At 46.2% G+C, this 19,223-nt stretch overlaps 1 protein-coding gene across 1 annotated transcript in view; it reads left to right on the top strand.

Moving 5' to 3' along the window:
• stpg2 (sperm-tail PG-rich repeat containing 2) overlaps positions 1–19,223 on the top strand; it is an 85,900-nt gene that overhangs the window by 35,280 nt on the left and 31,397 nt on the right. The gene's annotated exons all lie outside the window — the stretch shown is intronic.

The raw sequence follows: 19,223 nt of genomic DNA on the forward strand, positions 1-19,223 counted from the left end.
TTCATGAAGGCATTGAACAGGTGACTCACCATCTGAATCAGGGACAAGTAGCTTGTGAGATGCTACATTCCTCAGTCCTTCCTCAGTTCCAGTTGCTGTTCAGAAAGTTCTGCTGATGAACCATCTCTGAATATTCATGGTCAGACAGGCTGTTGCAATGTTTCCCTGCATATAAATAGTGGGCAGAATCGGAACCAAAAAACTTAGCGCCTACCTGCTAACGAATGACTATTCATAAGCACCTGCCTCTGCTGGAGCTGTGCGTAGGTCCCATGGTGCAGGGCAGAACCTGGTGTGAAGGGGGAACTTTGTTATTTTGTCGCTGACGTTGGCGTAACCCTGGGTCTCCCCTCACACTGACGCCCTTCACACTGACGCTCCTCACACTGACGCTCCTCACACTGACGCCCCTCACACTGACGCCCCTCACACTGACGCCCCTCACACTGACGCTCCTCACACTGACGCTCCTCACACTGACGCTCCTCACACTGACGCCCCTCAGTGACGCCCCTCACACTGACGCCCCTCACACTGACGCTCCTCACACTGACGCTCCTCACACTGACGCTCCTCACACTGACGCCCCTCAGTGACGCCCCTCAGTGACGCCCCTCACACTGACGCTCCTCACACTGACGCTCCTCACACTGACGCCCCTCACAGTGACGCCCTTCACACTGACGCCCCTCACACTGACGCCCCTCACACTGACACCCCTCACACTGACGCTCCTCACACTGACGCCCCTCACAGTGACGCCCTTCACACTGACGCCCCTCACACTGACGCCCCTCACACTGACACCCCTCACACTGACGCCCCTCACACTGACACCCCTCACACTGACGCCCCTCAGTGACGCCCCTCACACTGACGCTCCTCACACTGACGCTCCTCACACTGACGCCCCTCACACTGACGCCCCTCAGTGACGCCCCTCACACTGACGCCCCTCAGTGACGGGGCTCTCAGGCTGCATGGGCCCCTCAGTGACGGGGCTCTCAGGCTGCGTAGGCCCCTCAGTGACGGGGCTCTCAGGCTGCGTAGGCCCCTCAGTGACGGGGCTCTCAGGCTGCGTAGGCCCCTCAGTGACGGGGCTCTCAGGCTGCGTAGGCCCCTCAGTGACGGGGCTCTCAGGCTGCGTAGGCCCCTCAGTGACGGGGCTCTCAGGCTGCGTAGGCCCCTCAGTGACGGGGCTCTCAGGCTGTGTAGGCCCCTCAGTGACGGGGCTCTCAGGCTGCGTAGGCCCCTCAGTGACGGGGCTCTCAGGCTGCGTAGGCCTGAGTTTGTCTGCAGTGTCCTTGCGCCTCAGCAGTTCTTGAATAATGAGCCTGTTACCATGGCGAGAGAACAAATCCCCTCTGCCTGGGCCACAGGTAACAGAAGGGGGGGGGTTCTCGTGAAACGGTACAGTGAGCCAATGGAGAGGTTCCCTGTGCACTGTTCCCCCTGCAGGGATTGACATATCGGAAAAACAAGCTCCCAGGGCTTAGAGGAAAGGGAAATAGAGGGGAGGGGCAGTGAAGGGTTCGATGTCACGATGTGAGGTTTGCTGTCAGTCAGTGATCCTGGGAGGGCCTCCTCATCATAAACCCCCGTACCATTGGGCTCAGCTAAAATCTGTGGACCTTGCTCCTGTACCCTCTCAGAAAAAAGGAGCCCTGTGATTCCATAGAAGTACTCTAGTTCACGGGTTCTTTGTCTCTGAGCTTTTTGCACTCCAATGTAACATGGTTCCATAAATAACTAGAAAGACTTTCTCTATGGAGAGTATACGGAAGGTCTCGGCGCATCTGTACCAGTGACAGACAGCGCAGTCTGAGAAACGCCCCAGGACAGCGAGGTCATCATGAAGAGGACCGGTTCTGTGGCTGGCTGGGTCTTGGCCCGGGTTCTGCGGCTAGCGGTCACGGCGGGGAGCAGGGGCAGTTGGAGGCGGTGTTGGCGGTGTATAATAAAGGCGGGTTTATGTGCGGTGTATAAATAGCGAGGCTTGAAGCATCTGTCCCTGGGTGGCCTGGGCTTAACGCCTCGTGCTGTTAACACGGCCAATTTATTCCACACAACGCATGCTCCCATATTTATAAATCCTGGACCATCATAAAACCAGACACGTAATTAATTCCTCTCTCAGCAAGTTGCCCTTCTTATTAATTGCCTTTAACTGGCATTAAAATACAGCCTTTTTTGGGGCTAATGTGCTCCGGAAAGTTTCATTTCAAAAGGTTAGTGGAGATCCCTGCTGCGTGTTGATAGGAGAAACCCGTGGAATGGATGAGAAGGCGTGATCTGTGTCTGGTCTGATGAGAATTTTTATTGCGTTTCTCATTATTAAAGCTTCATCATCACAGCCAACAGTAGGAAAATGATAGAGGTAATATTAGTTGGCACGTAGCAGTTTTATAACTGGCTACTCTCTTCTGATTGCAGTGATGCGTGAGTATTGCTCAACCTCTACTTGAGAAATAAGGGAGATATTTGTCAGTTGACTTCCCTCAAAGTTCAGCAGGTTTAAGATGGGCAGAGCTCCGAGCTTCTCACAAGGCTCTCACAGGCACTGTGAGTGAGATGTTCAGCACACCTTCAACTGGCAATAACTCTCCCTGCAGTAGAAAATGAATGAAAATGAGGAAAAATCCTGAAACAACAAGGAGCATTAAATACATTTTAACCTACTATATGCTGACACATACATCACAATAATTCATTGGACAGTGAAACATTTTTTGCTCTTTTGGTTCTGTACTCCAGCACTGTGAGTTCGAAAGGATACAATGAACCGTAATCAGTCATTGTAACCTTTCGGTCAACCGTCCGCTAAAATGGAGGGGCTATGTCTAAAAAAGGGCTTTCTTTCTACACGCATCACCCGAATACCTGCAAATACGCTCAGATTAAAGGGGACAGTCTGTAACTGTCCAAATACTTACACACTGCACTGTATATATTCTTTTTAAATTGACAACCAAGCCTGTTTTATTGTGCAACGCTCCCCCACAGATTAATCTGCCGCCATGTGAAAACGTCACACAAAAAAAGGAGGGAAAATAATACATTGGAGGGTGGTAGATTACAAACAGATTTTCTCACATTTGTGGAAATGAGCTGATGGGAGATAGCCCTTTTCCTCTCCTCCCACGCTCCGGGCTGAATAGCAGGGTGGTGCCATGCGGGGTCTGACAGCGGTGTAATAACGGCACGCTGGGCCCCCTTTCTGCAGAGTTAATGAAAAGCCGCGTGACGCCGCGTTGGTTAGCGCCACCGCCACGTATATTAAAAGCGCCTAATCAGCCTCCGCCATCGTTGTGCCGCAGCTCAAAGAGAGAATGAGAAGCCTCATCCGTCATCGTCCGTTTTACCACAGGCCCCGGGGAGCCTGACTTCCACCAAGGTTTGAGATGTCTGTCAGAGCGCAAGCTCGAACAAACCAGCAGCATAAAACCCTGATAGTAAATAAACAATATTTCGATTTTTATCTATGAACCACAATGGAAGGTGTCCTGCACAGGCTAACAGAGGTGGAAAAGAACCAGGGGTTTGTCACTTTGTCAAAAATAAAATAAAAGGCAACGTTGATTTTGAAAGGCAAGTATGCTATCTCTCTCTCGCCCCACACACAGCCGTTCTGGGCCTGCTGACAGCGACACATGGCAGTTGATGACTGAGTCACATGTGCTCTCCCTGCCAATGAAGAGAAAGAGCTGAGGAAAAGTCTAATCACAGAAACATTGCTCTCATTTTACACTTACTGTGCTAAAAGTAAGAACGTTTCTTCTTGTGAGACTCCAAATGTTCTTCGATACAAGAGTTATTTGAAGACATGATTACATGATTATTTTACATATCCTTTGAGTACATCAAATAATCATGTGCATTCCTATTTCAGTTAAAGAAAATTGAAATTAGAAATAGGAAAAACAGTGGTCCGAGGAGGGATATACCATGACCCGGCAACAAGGTGTTAGGTGCCCAAGGCTCATCGACGCGTGAGGGCAATGAAGGCTATCCAAGGGCTACTGTGGCAGAAGTGATGGTTAATGATGTTTATGGGAGGAACGTGTCAGAACACACAGTGCTGTGTATGGGGCAGCTGCAGACCGGTCAGAGTGCCCGTGCTGACCCCTGTCCACCATCAAAAGCGCCTACAATGGGCATGCGGGCGTCAGAACTGGACCCGGGAGCAATGGAAGAAGGTTGCCATTTACCGGGGGAAGAGATGGCACCAGGATGCACTGTGAGAAGAAGATAAGCTGGTGGCGGGAGTGTGATGCTCTGCTGGGAAACCCAGGGCCCGGGCATGAATGTGGACGTCAATTTGACACGTGCCACTGACCTAAACATTGTGGACCAGGTACAGCCCTTCATGACAACGGTATTCCCCAATGGAAGTGGTCCCTTTGAACAGGATACTGCGCCATGCCACACTGCAGAAATTGTTCCGGAATGGTTTGAGGAACATGACAAAGGGTTCAAGGTGTTTCCCTGGCCTCCAAATCCCCCAGATCTCAATCCAATTGAGCATCTGTGGGATGTGCTGGAACAACAAGTCCGATCCACGATGACACCACCTCACAACTTACATGACTTAAAGGATCTGCTGATAACGTCTTTGTACCAGATACCACAGAGCACCTTCAGAGGTCTTGTACAACCCATGGCTCGGTAGGACAGAGCATTTTGGTGGCACACAGAGGACAAACAGCATATTAGGCAGGTGGTCATAATGGTTTGGCTTATTGGTGTACACAGTAGTTTTGTACAGTCCAGATACGTAGTTACAGCTTGTTGTTATTGTGGCTGTATATTCGTCTGATTTCAGCTTGCTTTCCATGTGATATAAGATATTTATTTTGTAGATGTTATAGGTTTATTACAAGATTATGACTGGGGGTCCTAGGTGATGGGAAGGTATTGACTATGTCGCACATAGGGGTAGGGTTGGTTTAAGTCAGTTATGTAGCTTATTGCTGCATTACTGCGTGCCACTCAGTGGATATGCCCTTCTATAATTGATGCAAGCTCAACTGTTGTACTGTTTTGTACAGCGCGGAAAGCATTGATTCTTAGAAGCTCAAGTACCCATTGCGTTGGCACAGCACTGTATAGTATCAAGGGACACCATTGGCAGTTTTAATGTGGAGGTGAAAAAAATAGAAAAAAACCCATAAATGTTTCCGATAATCGAGAGGTGAGATGCCATGGTCCAGGCTGGCAGTTGTAATTTTAATCTAACAACTGGCATTCATCCCCAAATTCGAAAAATTGGCCAATGAAACACACAGCACCTATCATCGCCCAATGAACAGTGAATCAGCTCAGCTTTCCCCAAAGCTGTCGAGACTCTGTCAGTGAGGTTTATTAATGTCCACAGGGCTGACAAGCCCTGAACAAAGCGGGGTTTTATTAATATCCATGCCCATATACATTATAGAAAGAGAAAATATTACAGGATCTGGAACAGAGATACCTTTCATAAATGTTCTTACAGGCAAGATGGATATTAACAGATACTGACAGAGTCAAGGTTAAGTATCAGCGTTAATAATGAAACGGAATAAAAAAAGTGATTTATTCCCTGCCTTTGTTGATTGGCTGGGGACGAACCATATAATCTATTCAATTATAGTACCCTGGAGATAATTAGCAGCCTTGCTAAACATACGTTTATTGAGAAAGAGTAACACGGATATAATGACTCTAGAGGAGCAGTAAGCGAGAGTAACAGACCTGATGAGGAATTCAACTATATTCCAGTGGAAATTGAGCGATAAAGAGAGAGACAGATAGAGACTGAATTTTGACACCCCCTTTATTCTGACATCAAAACGTGTCCTTTTTTAATAAACTATTATACAGAAATTCATTCTTTACTTTTTCATATCAGTGCTGAAATTACAGACCCCAACTGAGTTAGTGCCCTGGCATGACAATGAAAGAGAGAGAGAGGGAGAGAGTGAGAGTGTGTGTGAGAGAGAGAGAGAGAGAGAGAGAGAGAGGAAGAGAGAGTGTGTGTGTGAGGGAGAGAGAATGGCACACACGGAGCCAAATGAGTGCCTGCATTCTGACAGATTACTTTCCCATCACCTTACTTTCCCATCACCTTACTCGCATATACACTCAGTGAGCACTTTATTACTCAGTGAAGACTTATTGGTCTTCTGCTGCTGTAGCCTATCCACTAAAGATGTTTGATGCCTTGTGTGTGGCTATTTGCGTTACAGTCACCTTCCAGTCCGCTTTGAACCAGTCTGGCCCTTCTCCTCTGACCTCTCGCATTAACAGCGCGTTTCTGCCCACAGAACTGCTGCTCACTGGACGCTTTTACGCGCCATTCTCTGCAAACTCTGGAGACTGTTGTGTGTGAAACAGCTGAACCTCTTGACCATGTATGCTTTATCCATTTACTTGCTACCACATGATTGGCTGATAAAATATTTGCATTAACAAGCTGGTGTACAGGTCTACCTATCCATTCATCCATCCATTATCTGAACCCGCTTTTCCTGAACAGGGTCGCAGGGGGGCTGGAGCCTATCCCAGCATACATTGGGCGAAAGGCAGGAATACACCCTGGACAGGTCGCCAGTCCATCGCAGGGCACACACACCATTCACTCACACACTCATACACTCATACCTATGGGCAATTTAGACTCTCCAATCAGCCTAACCTGCATATCTTTGGACTGTGGGAGGAAACCGGAGTACCCGGAGGAAACCCACGCAGACATGGGGAGAACATGCAAACTCCTCACAGAGAGGCCCCGGCCGACGGGGATTCGAACCCAGGACCTCCTTGCTGTGAGACGCAGGTCTACCTAATAGAGTGTAATTTATTAATGAAATTAATGTAATTATATTCCTGGACTGACAGAAGAGACAATGACATGAAAACAGACATCAGGGGAAAATGATGATTTCTGTAACTGAGTGCTGCCTGTGGATGGTGCAGTGGGTAGCACTGCCGCCTCACAGCAAGGAGGTCCTGGGTTTGAATCCCCGTCGGCCGGGGCCTCTCTGTGAGGAGTTTGCATGTTCTCCCCGTGTCTGCGTGAGTTTCCTCCGGGTACTATGGTTTCCTCCCACAGTCCAAAGACATGCAGGTTAGGCTGATTGGAGAGTCTAAATTGCCCATAGCTATGAGTGTGTGAGTAAATGGTGTGTGTGCCCTGTGATGGACTGGCGACCTGTCCTGGGTTTATTCCTGCCTTTCGCCCAATGTATGCTGGGATAGGCTCCAGCCCCCCTGCGATCCTGTTCAGGATTAGCGGGTTCAGATAATGGATGGATGGATGGAGTGCTGTCTTTAAGGACATTCCAACCCATTAAATGTTCCTTCTAGGAGCTAGTAGAAGTAAGGAACTCCCAAACTTTCCTTTGAGCGAGGAGACATGAGGGCCTCCTTTGCATACGTGTTTTGGTCTCCCCATCTGCCACGCGTCTGCCACTGTCTGTAACTGACATGGCTTCAAACTGACGAGGAGTGAGGACATTCCATTCGCCTAATTCACCTTCATCTCCTATTTCTCGATTTCCTTGTCTTCACTTCTTTTTCTAGCCTGGGTGGAGCTAGGAGAAGAAAAAGGAAAAAAAGAAAAAATGTGAAAAATAAGCAAATGGAATCAGCCCAAAAAGCTACAGGTGCCCCTTCAGGCCGTTATAATGGTCCAAAAGCAACTCTTTCATTCTATAAGAGCCCTATGTAGTTCAAAGGTTTTATTTGCGCAAAATGGTTCTTTGTATGGGAGCTTTCACACTTCACACCTACTGTACGATAGAGGGTGTCATAAAGAACTGAAAAGGCTTCCTGTATGGAGATGGGCCAAAGAACCCTTTTTTCCTGAGAGTGCACATGAATAATTTCACAGGCTCCAGCAATTCTTTTCTCTGCACTACACTCCCCACCTTCTCCAGAACATACGCGCTGAGATTCACAGTGTTAACAGTACAGCTGAGACGAAGGCCTTTTGCACATCACGGAGATTACAGTGCATGCAAATCAGAAACAGACATGCATTTGTCTTTCCTACTATAGAAGCTGGAAAAATGCTTTGTGCAATTTCATACATCGCTAAACAAAAGGTGTCTGTGTTTCCGACAGGGCTAGAATTATAATAAACTTTCAGCACACGCCCCATTATAATTGACTTACAGAGGTTTAGCTGGAACCAGAGGAGCTGTGATCCAGAAATAGAAACGGCAAAGGCAAGCTGATATCTGTGAAAAGAGCCGGCTGTCTGGAGGAGGAATGGAGAGAGATTTCAGTGTGGTTTCTGAAGGAGGCGTGGCGTCTCAGTGAGGCTGCTGCACTGTGGGCCTGCTGCACTGTGAGTCTGAGCATTGTGGGCCTGAACACTGTGGCACTGTGGGCCTGAAAACTGTGGCACTGTGGGCCTGAGCACTGTGGCACTGTGGGCCTGAGCACTGTGAGTCTGAGCATTGTGGGCCTGAACACTGTGGCACTGTGGGCCTGAGCACTGTGGCACTATGGGCCTGAGCACTGTGGCACTGTGGGCCTGAGCACTGTGGCACTGTGGGCCTGAGCACTGTGGCACTGTGGGCCTGAGCACTGTGGCACTGTGGGCCTGAGCACTGTGGGCCTGAGCACTGTGGGTCTGACCACTGTCCCATATTTGTGTTCACCAGCATATCTGCCAGCTCATCACAGGTAATACTTCAAACATGTCTGTCTGATGGCCAGTCCCCCTCACACACACACACACACACACACAAGAGTGTAAACCTGCCAGATTGAGTGCCTGCTTCCAGCTATAACAGCAACTTCTTGCTGCTATGTGGCTCAAAGTGTGTTCGAGGTGTTTCAAACCAAATCAAAGGTTGGATGCTGTAGCCCTCTGCTATATCTCTTTTTAAGTACCTTTTTGGGGCCAGAGGAGAGTGTCTGATGTGTATGTACGCATCTATGTGTGTATGCATGTGTACTTGTGTTTTTTCAGTGCGAGGCAGCAAAAATTTGGATTAGGTGTTACAGCCTTTGAGGAAGCCTGTGGTTTGAAATGTCTCAAAGGCTTGAAATTACATCAGGGCGTCTTTGCTTCATGCTGGATAACTCATAATTCTGTCATTCTTCCCAGCAGAACCCATTATCGCCATTACCGCTCTGTGTTTCATTACCGCTCTGTGTTTCATTACCGCTCTGCGTTTCATTACCGCGTTTCATTACCGCTCTGCGTTTTATTACTGCGTTTCATTACCGCTCTGCGTTTCATTACTGCGTTTCATTACCGCTCTGTGTTTCATTACCGCTCTGCGTTTCATTACCGCTCTGCGTTTCATTACCGCGTTTCATTACCGCTCTGCGTTTCATTACTGCGTTTCATTACCGCTCTGCGTTTCATTACTGCGTTTCATTACCGCTCTGCGTTTCATTACTGCGTTTCATTACCGCTCTGCGTTTCATTACTGCGTTTCATTACCGCTCTGCGTTTCATTACTGCGTTTCATTACCGCTCTGCGTTTCATTACCGCTCTGCGTTTCATTACCGCTCTGTGTTTCATTACCGCTCTGCGTTTCATTACCGCTATGCGTTTCATTACCGCTCTGCGTTTCATTACCGCTCTGCGTTTCATTACCGCGTTTCATTACCGCTCTGCGTTTCATTACTGTGTTTCATTACCGCTCTGCGTTTCATTACTGCGTTTCATTACCGCTATGCGTTTCATTACCGCTCTGTGTTTCATTACCGTGTTTCATTACCGTGTTTCATTACCACTCTGTGTTTCATTACTGCGTTTCATTACCGCTCTGCGTTTCATTACTGCGTTTCATTACCGCTCTGTGTTTCATTACTGTGTTTCATTACCGCTCTGCGTTTCATTACTGCGTTTCATTACCGCTATGCGTTTTATTACTGCGTTTCATTACCGCTCTGCGTTTCATTACTGCGTTTCATTACCGCTCTGTGTTTCATTACCGCTCTGCGTTTCATTACCGCTCTGTGTTTCATTACTGCGTTTCATTACCGCTCTGCGTTTCATTACCGCTCTGCGTTTCATTACTGCGTTTCATTACCGCTCTGCGTTTCATTACTGCGTTTCATTACCGCTCTGTGTTTCATTACCGCTCTGCGTTTCATTACCGCTATGCGTTTCATTACCGCTCTGCGTTTCATTACCGCTCTGCGTTTCATTACCGCTCTGCGTTTCATTACCGCTCTGCGTTTCATTACCGCGTTTCATTACCGCTCTGCGTTTCATTACCGCTCTGCGTTTCATTACTGCGTTTCATTACCGCTCTGCGTTTCATTACCGCTCTGCGTTTCATTACTGCGTTTCATTACCGCTATGTGTTTCATTACTGCGTTTCATTACCGCTCTGCGTTTCATTACCGCTCTGCGTTTCATTACTGCGTTTCATTACCGCTCTGTGTTTCATTACCGCGTTTCATTACCGCTCTGCGTTTCATTACTGCGTTTCATTACCGCTATGTGTTTCATTACTGCGTTTCATTACCGCTCTGCGTTTCATTACCGCTCTGCGTTTCATTACTGCGTTTCATTACCGCTCTGTGTTTCATTACTGCGTTTCATTACTGCTCTGCGTTTCATTACCGCTCTGCGTTTCATTACCGCTCTGTGTTTCATTACCGTTCTGCGTCTCATTACTGTGTTTCATTACCGCTATGCGTTTCATTACTGCGTTTCATTACCGCTATGTGTTTCATTACTGCGTTTCATTACCGCTATGCGTTTCATTACCGCTCTGCGTTTCATTACCGCTCTGCGTTTCATTACCGCGTTTCATTACCGCTCTGCGTTTCATTACTGCGTTTCATTACCGCTCTGCGTTTCATTACCGCTCTGTGTTTCATTACCGCGTTTCATTACCGCTATGTGTTTCATTACTGCGTTTCATTACCGCTATGCGTTTCATTACCGCTCTGCGTTTCATTACCGCTCTGCGTTTCATTACCGCGTTTCATTACCGCTCTGCGTTTCATTACTGCATTTCATTACCGCTCTGTGTTTCATTACCACTCTGCGTTTCATTACCGCTCTGCGTCTCATTACTGTGTTTCATTACCGCTCTGTGTTTCATTACCACTCTGCGTTTCATTACCGCTCTGCGTTTCATTACCACTCTGCGTTTCATTACTGCGTTTCATTCCCGCTCTGCATTTCATTACCGCTTTGCGTTTCATTACCGCTCTGCATTTCATTACTGCGTTTCATTATCGCTATGCGCTTCATTACCGCTCTGTGTTTCATTCCCGCTCTGCGTTTCATTACTGCGTTTCATTACCGCTCTGCGTTTCATTACTGCTCTGCGTCTCATTACTGTGTTTCATTACCGCTCTGTGTTTCATTACCACTCTGCGTTTCATTACCGCTCTGCGTTTCATTACCACTCTGTGTTTCATTACCACTCTGCGTTTCATTACTGCGTTTCATTCCCGCTCTGCATTTCATTACCGCTCTGCGTTTCATTACCGCTCTGCGTTTCATTACCGCTCTGCATTTCATTACTGCGTTTCATTACCGCTATGCATTTCATTACTGCGTTTCATTATCGCTATGCGCTTCATTACCGCTCTGTGTTTCATTCCCGCTCTGCGTTTCATTACTGCGTTTCATTACCGCTCTGCGTTTCATTACCGCTCTGTGTTTCATTACCGCTCTGTGTTTCATTGCTGTGTTTCATTACCACTCTGCGTTTCATTACTGCGTTTCATTACCGCTCTGCGTTTCATTACCGCTCTGCATTTCATTACCGCTATGCGTTTCATTACCGCTCTGCGTTTCATTCCCGCTCTGCGTTTCATTACCACGTTTCATTACTGCGTTTCATTACCACTCTGTGTTTCATTACCGCTCTGCGTTTCATTACCACTCTGTGTTTCATTACCGCTCTGTGTTTCATTACCGCTCTGCGTTTCATTACCGCGTTTCATTACCGCTCTGCGTTTCTCCGTCAGCCGCGGCAGCAGCTCCCTCGACCCGGCTGCGGGACAGCGCGGACGTCTCCCGGGGAACGCTGGCGGATTGTGTTTTATGTATGCGCGCTGGTGGATTGTGTTTTATGTATGCGCGCTGGCGGATTGTGTTTTATGTATGCGCGCTGGTGGATTGTGTTTTATGTATGCGCGCTGGTGGATTGTGTTTCATGTATGCGCGCTGGTGGATTGTGTTTTATGTACGCGCGCTGGTGGATTGTGTTTTATGTATGCGCGCTGGTGGATTGTGTTTCATGTATGCGCGCTGGTGGATTGTGTTTTATGTATGCGCGCTGGTGGATTGTGTTTTATGTATGCGCGCTGGTGGATTGTGTTTTATGTATGCGCGGTGGTGGATTGTGTTTTATGTATGCACACTGGTGGATTGTGTTTTATGTATGCGCGCTGATGGATTGTGTTTTATGTATGCACGCTGGTGGGTTGTGTTTTATGTACGCGCGCTGGCGGATTGTGTTTTATGTATGCACGCTGGTGGATTGTGTTTTATGTATGCGCGCTGGTGGATTCTGTTTTATGTATGCGCGCTGGTGGATTGTGTTTTATGTACGCACGCAGGCGGATTGTGTTTTATGTATGCACGCTGGCGGATTGTGTTTTATGTATGCACGCTGGTGGATTTTGTTTTATGTATGCATGCTGGTGGATTGTGTTTCATGTATGCGCGCTGGTGGATTATGTTTTATGTATGCACGCTGGTGGATTGTGTTTCATGTATGCACGGTGGTGGATTGTGTTTTATGTATGCGTGCTGGTGGATTGTGTTATATGTACGCACGCTGGTGGATTGTGTTTCATGTATGCGCGCTGGTGGATTGTGTTTTATGTACGCACTCTGGTGGATTGTGTTTCATGTATGCGCGGTGGTGGATTGTGTTTTATGTATGCGCGCTGGTGGATTGTGTTTTATGTACGCACGCTGGCAGATTGCGTTTTATGTATGCGCACTGGTGGATTGTGTTTTATGTACGCACTCTGGTGGATTGTGTTTCATGTACGCACGCTGGCGGATTGTGTTTTATGTACGCACACTGGTGGATTGTGTTTTATGTACCCACGTCATATGAGATGCCCCTCAAATATGGGCAGCGTTGGAGAGAGGGTGGAGCATCAGGGCTTTTTTGGGGGATGACGTGTTTGCGGCTCTGCAGTATCTGTGATGCTGCTCGTGGAATAGGAGTAGAACATGGAAACTGCTTATTTACTCTAAGTGACTAGAATAATTGTTGTTGCCAGACAGGGTAACTCCTGGGATTTTCATGCACAACAGTCTCTTAAGAGTTTGTAGAGAATGGTACAGAAAAACAAAAAACATCCAGTGAGCAGGAGTTCTGTGGACAGAAAACGCCTTGTTAATGGGAGAGGTCAGAGGAGAAGGGCCAGATGAGTTGAAACTGAGAGGAAGGTGACAGTAAAAACTGGAAAAGGGTATTAGGCATGGAAGCAGTGCTGTGTGCCCGGAAAGAGCAATGGCTAGCCATTGTCTCAAGAATGAACAGAATTGTGACCGTTGTTTACTGTCTTAATAGTCATGTTCAGGCTCTATTGGCATGACTGGTGGCATCTTGAAAAGTGAGGTAAAATATGTCATCTTCTCATTTTCATTTAGGCTGCCTTAAACATATTCTGTTCCTGGCAGGATGAAGTCCCAATGCTCCTGGTACTAGTTCAATGTGATCCGCTTCATGCCTGTGATATTTCTGCAGCAATGCACTTCATGCATGTGATATTTCTGCAGCTATTTTCGTAGGAATGAAATTTGAAATAAATTATAACCTCGCTGGCCAAATTTAACTAAATGCTTACCAATTACGCTGGAAGTGAAAGTGGGAAAGAGTTGCTCATGATAAATTGTCTGTGAACCACTGACAGGAACCATAAGACCGTGGACCGTAAGACTCACAGGAGATGCTTAGCTGGACCGTGGACCGTAAAACTCAGATGATTACTGGCCGTTTTTTTACCATGAGCAGGGTTGCTAACATTGCATCATTTGCTGTAACTTAGATGCATTGTTTTAGAAAATGCTTATTTCTGATGTTTGTACAGTCCTCTCCTGTACATAGTGCCACACTTTCTGCTGGTTTGCAGCTTCGCCCGTGCAATGAAACAGTGTTGTAAAGCCATGTCCGCAGATTTATGGGACCGAGGCAGACTTGTCATTATTAATTCTGTTTGATATTTTTACCAGTCATTTTTTCTTCTCTCTCCACCTGCGCCAGCCCAGAGATGAGCAGGTTTAAATTTGGACCAGGATGACACAGTGATGTATTTTTATGCATTGCTTAATGTGATGTAAATCAGGAAATAGGGCAGATGTTGTGAGTTTCACTGTATAAGGTGCTGGGAGGGGTGATTTCAAGAGTAGGCTGTGCTGTTTCTGCACTTTATACTTGGATAGTTGGATGTCTCTGCTCTCTCCTGAAGGCCTCCAGTACCTTAGCCGTGGTCTACAGATACGCACAACAGAGGGCGATTTGGAATTAGACCTGAGTTCCTCAGGCCTGTTATAATGACACAACCTGTTGAGTCTTCAGTGGAAGAGCTATTCACAACTCTCCACACTTTGACTCCCAGAATACTACAAGAGAAGGTAGTAGCTCATTCTTCTATCCCCCTCAGAAGGCCCTCCTTTATATTTAAGCATATTTTCTGCTTATTCTGTTTTTTGTTGTGCCCTGTACCTGTTTGTTACCCTTTGAGAAGTTCTAGAGCAGAAACGGACCCATTTACCTGTCTTGGCCTATCACCACCAGACCACCTTGTCCTATATCACTATATCTTTTTTACAAAGATACAAAGTTTAGCATAAGAGGCATATATTATGTCAGTTAGTCAATATGTGAACAGTATGATGTACAATGCCCTCCAAAAGTAAAAACCTGAGTCAATCCACTTAGAGGTACGATGCGTGGTGTGTTCAGAGATGCTCTTCTGCATACCACTGTTGTAATGTGTGGGTATTTGCGTGACTGTCACCTTCCTTTCAGCATTGACCAGTCTCTGGCCCTTCTCCTCTGACGGTCAAAGTCACTTAGATCACATTTCTTCCCCATTCTGACATTTGGTCTGAAAAACAGCTGAACCTCTTGACCACGTCTGCATGCTTTTATACATTTAGTTACTGCCATATGATTGGCTGCCTGTAGCGTAGTGGAAGATCCGCACCGCCGTTGGGCCCTTGAGCAAGGCCCGTAACCCTGCATTGCTCCAGGGGAGGATTGTCTCCTGCTTAGTCTAATCAACTGTACGTCGCTCTTGATGAGAGCATCTGCCAAATACCAATAATGTAATGATTAAATATTTGCATTAACAGGTTGTTGTATAGGTCTACCTAATAAAGTGGTCACTGAGTATATATGCATGTAAATACCGTTAAATAAAAGCAAATTTCTGTCCTTTCATCTCTTATTCAGCCTTTCATCTCAAATACTTAAGTATATAGCAAAAATAACTCATTTCCCTGTGCAGTTACCATTCTTTTGGAGGGCACTGCTCTGTGCATATGTACGAATAAACAGTGATGACTCACACCTTTAATCTCAGAGTTCTGCAGATAAACCTCAGCCTTCGCCTGCTGAAGCCTCACTTTCATCTCTATGGGACTCAGATATTATATCCTGCTGAGGAACTTTGTCTTTGTCCAGTGATAATACACTCAGTGAGCACTTTATTAGGTATTTATTAGACTTATTTTTTAGACTTATTAAGTATTCTGCTGCTGTATCCAGTTATGATGCGTTGTGTGTTCAGAGATGCTCTTCTGCATACCACTGCGTGTTTATTTGCATTACTGTCACCTTCCTTTCAGCATTGACCAGTCTGGCCCTTCTCCTCTGACGGTCAAAGTCACTTAGATCAAATTTCTTCCCCATTCTGACATTTGGTCTGAAAAACAGCTGAACCTCTTGACCACGTCTGCATGCTTTTATACATTTAGTTGCTGCCATATGATTGATGTCTTCTCTGATGTCTCTCATTAATAAGGCAGCTCAATAACTGCTGCTCACTGGATGTTTTTAGTTTTTTACACCATTATCTGCAAACTGTAGAGACTGTTGCCCCAGGAAATCAGCAGTTTCTGAGATACGTTTGTCTGGCACCAACAATCATTCTATGATCAAAGTGACATAGATCTAATTTATTCCCCATTCCGATGGTTGATGTGAACATTAACTGAAGCACCTGACCCGTTTCTGCCTGATTTTGTGCATTGCATTGCTGCCACACAATTGGCTGATTAGATAATCGCAGGAATAAGTATGTGCACAGGTGTTCCTAATAAAGTGCTCAGTGAGTGTACACCTACAAACCAATACACAAGCGCACAAGCAATGGTGCCACAGATCATGTAGCACTCTTTGGACCAAGGGGCGCTCACTCTAAACCGTATACAGTCAATGGTCTGAAATGGACAGACGCCAGCTCTCTGTTACAATTCATATGCTTTGCAGACACCATCATTTGGCTGACTTCCAGAGCAATCACAATGTTGAATACAAATACCAAATAAGCAAGCGCACGGTGGGGCTGCGCTACAAGCTTGAAGGTGGCCTCTTATCTGATTACAACACAAACCCCAAGTGTTCAATCTCCAGGATGAATCAGAATACAAATTACTAGTTGACGGCTAATACAAAGAACCTGTATTTGAAGTCTTATTCCCGCCGGCAGATTAGGGAAAGTCTGATTGGGATGAACCCAGGTGCAGTTTGAAGGGCTGAGTATTCAGAAGGTGGTGAAGAAGCCTTGGCTTGGCTGTGTGGACAGGGCTCAGTTGCTCATTCCACCAGACAGATGACTGAAGGTGACTCTGGACACAGGCTTGTTGGAATGCCAGCAGAGTGCATTCGCTGAATCTAGTGACTGTTTGACAGGGTTCATGTGAAGAGACAGTCGAGGTAAATTCTGCAGGCTTCGCACCTCTCCAGGAAGGTCCAGGAGTCTCTCGGAATTTGCTGTTCCATGACACCCAGGAGTGGTCCAAAATCTCAGCAATCTGCACCACAGGCGGAAGTGAAGTTCCCATTCCAAACTGGTGAACAGTCACAAACTGAGGAACTGGGAAGTGTGAGGGAATGCTCCCAGGTTGCCAGGTAACCCTACTCTGCTTTTGTTTTTTGTACAGGTGACCCCCCCCAGTCATGTAATGTGCAGGTGTCTCCAGAAATAATTTTTGCAAGGGTGAGATGTCTGAATATATATACACCTTCAACTGTCCTTCTGTCCTTCTGTCTGTTGACACTTTGTTTCAACCTCTCACTCCTAAATGGGTCACATGAATATGGCCTGGGTATACTATCGTCAGCTTATATAATTAATCATTTATATGAAAAATTGGTCCATGGTTTATGAAGGACACTGCATCCTGTTGTGTCGTCAATAATCCAAAATTGCTTGCCACGTTGTTGACATATTCTGTCAGGATCATTTCATGGAAGACTGGATGAAGTCCAGTCAATCTCCGAGACGTTTATGAGGTGGTTAAAAACTACAACTTCCTCTGAGCTGCAGTCAATCGATACCTAAGACTGTTCAAGGTAATAACCTTATAGTCTGAAGATTGATGGTCGCTAGAGCAAATATAAGCCCATTCAAATTGTGAAGAAAAGATGTATGTGAACAAAATCGACGTCAAAATCTTTGACTTAGAATAAATAATAGTGATATTATAACCCACTGGTGTTAAGGAAAATGTACATTGACTGACAAAGATATTTTCTGATCATCAATAGAATATCATTACTATTCTAGGAATGTCTTCTTTGAATAGTGGGTTGCATCATCACTGTTTAATTTGCAATTAATAAAACAATAACGTAAGATATCAATGTGTATTCAAGCAAAATATAAGTGCATAAGAAAGACACAAGGGCTTAAGAGACCAGCTTTAGTGGAATCTGTTTGCAAATAAGTATTTTGTTGCAAATCCAATAAACACTCTCAGAATCTTAAAATGAATGCCACTCTACAAACAACATGAGCCCATGTATTACACAGAACAGGCTTTCTTTACAACAATTATATATCACCCCTGCTTATGGGTAAATTCATGCTCAGCCAATCATATTTTGCGTGGAGACAGCAATGTGGGGAACAAAACCTATCAACATTTCTCATGTATATAAGTAATGCATTTTCTCTTTCTGTTCATCCAGAATGGGAGTTGCGGAGCACATTGGTGTAAAGTTCATGACAAACTGCAATCGCTCCCAACAAATTTGCCAATCCCACTAAAATGAAGTGAAGGGCAACTCGCAGTCGGCCGTTTGGATACACAGTAGAAACCTGCCCCTGTATTAGGGAGAGTCCTGAAATCATGAAATATCAGGGACAACAATAATGACGGTGGACATATGAATGACATAAAGGTTGTAAAACGACACCTGTACAATAAACGCGCACAGAGAAACACGAACACAAGCACCTGTACAATAAACTCGCACAGAGAAACACGAACACAAGCACCTGTACAGTAAACTCACACAGAGAAACACGAACACAAGCACCTGTACAGTAAACTCACACAGAGAAACACGAACACAAGCACCTGTACAATAAACTCACAGAGAAACACAAACACAAGCACCTCTACAATAAACTCACAGAGAAACACAAACACAAGCACCTGTACAATAAACTCACAGAGAAACACAAACGCCAGCACCTGTACGTTACAGTGTCCTTCCTCCCTGTTGCCAGCCTTTGGTGCAATCCTTCCATTTTCCTCTCGGGTAATAAACATGGAAGGGAGGAACCACAGCATTTTCTAAATCCTTGGCCTAATTACCCAGCCTAATTAATGTTCTGTTCAGCTGTTTATTGTTTGTTTTTCGGTACAAAAATGCATCTTATATCATACCTGGGCCCTCTCCACAGTAATTGGAGCTAGAGTTTCCTCAGAGAGGAGTGGAGCGGAGGCTGAGCTCTCCCTATTAAAATTCGCACCTCTGTGGAAGTTTACTTCTCTGCTTCCTCCAGTCTGAGCCCCCCCCCCCCCCCCCCCCCTCTGTCGAGCGCAGACACATGTGTGAAGCAGCTGCCGGTGCACAGCTGCGGATGAGCAGGTGAAGTCGCGGGGAAAAATGTTGGGAATCGCAAGAGGGCCTGACGCAAATTAAGGATGCTAAGTGTTCACGGAGCGCGGGGGCCCCGAAGCAGATCAGACCCTGAAGTGCGTCCCGGTGAAAATGTGCTGCAAGGGAGTACATGATCTGCACTCACTACATCACGGCCTAAAAACACCACA

Source organism: Conger conger, chromosome 11, assembly GCF_963514075.1.
Source record: "Conger conger chromosome 11, fConCon1.1, whole genome shotgun sequence".
In the NCBI taxonomy this organism is placed as follows: Eukaryota; Metazoa; Chordata; class Actinopteri; order Anguilliformes; family Congridae; genus Conger; species Conger conger.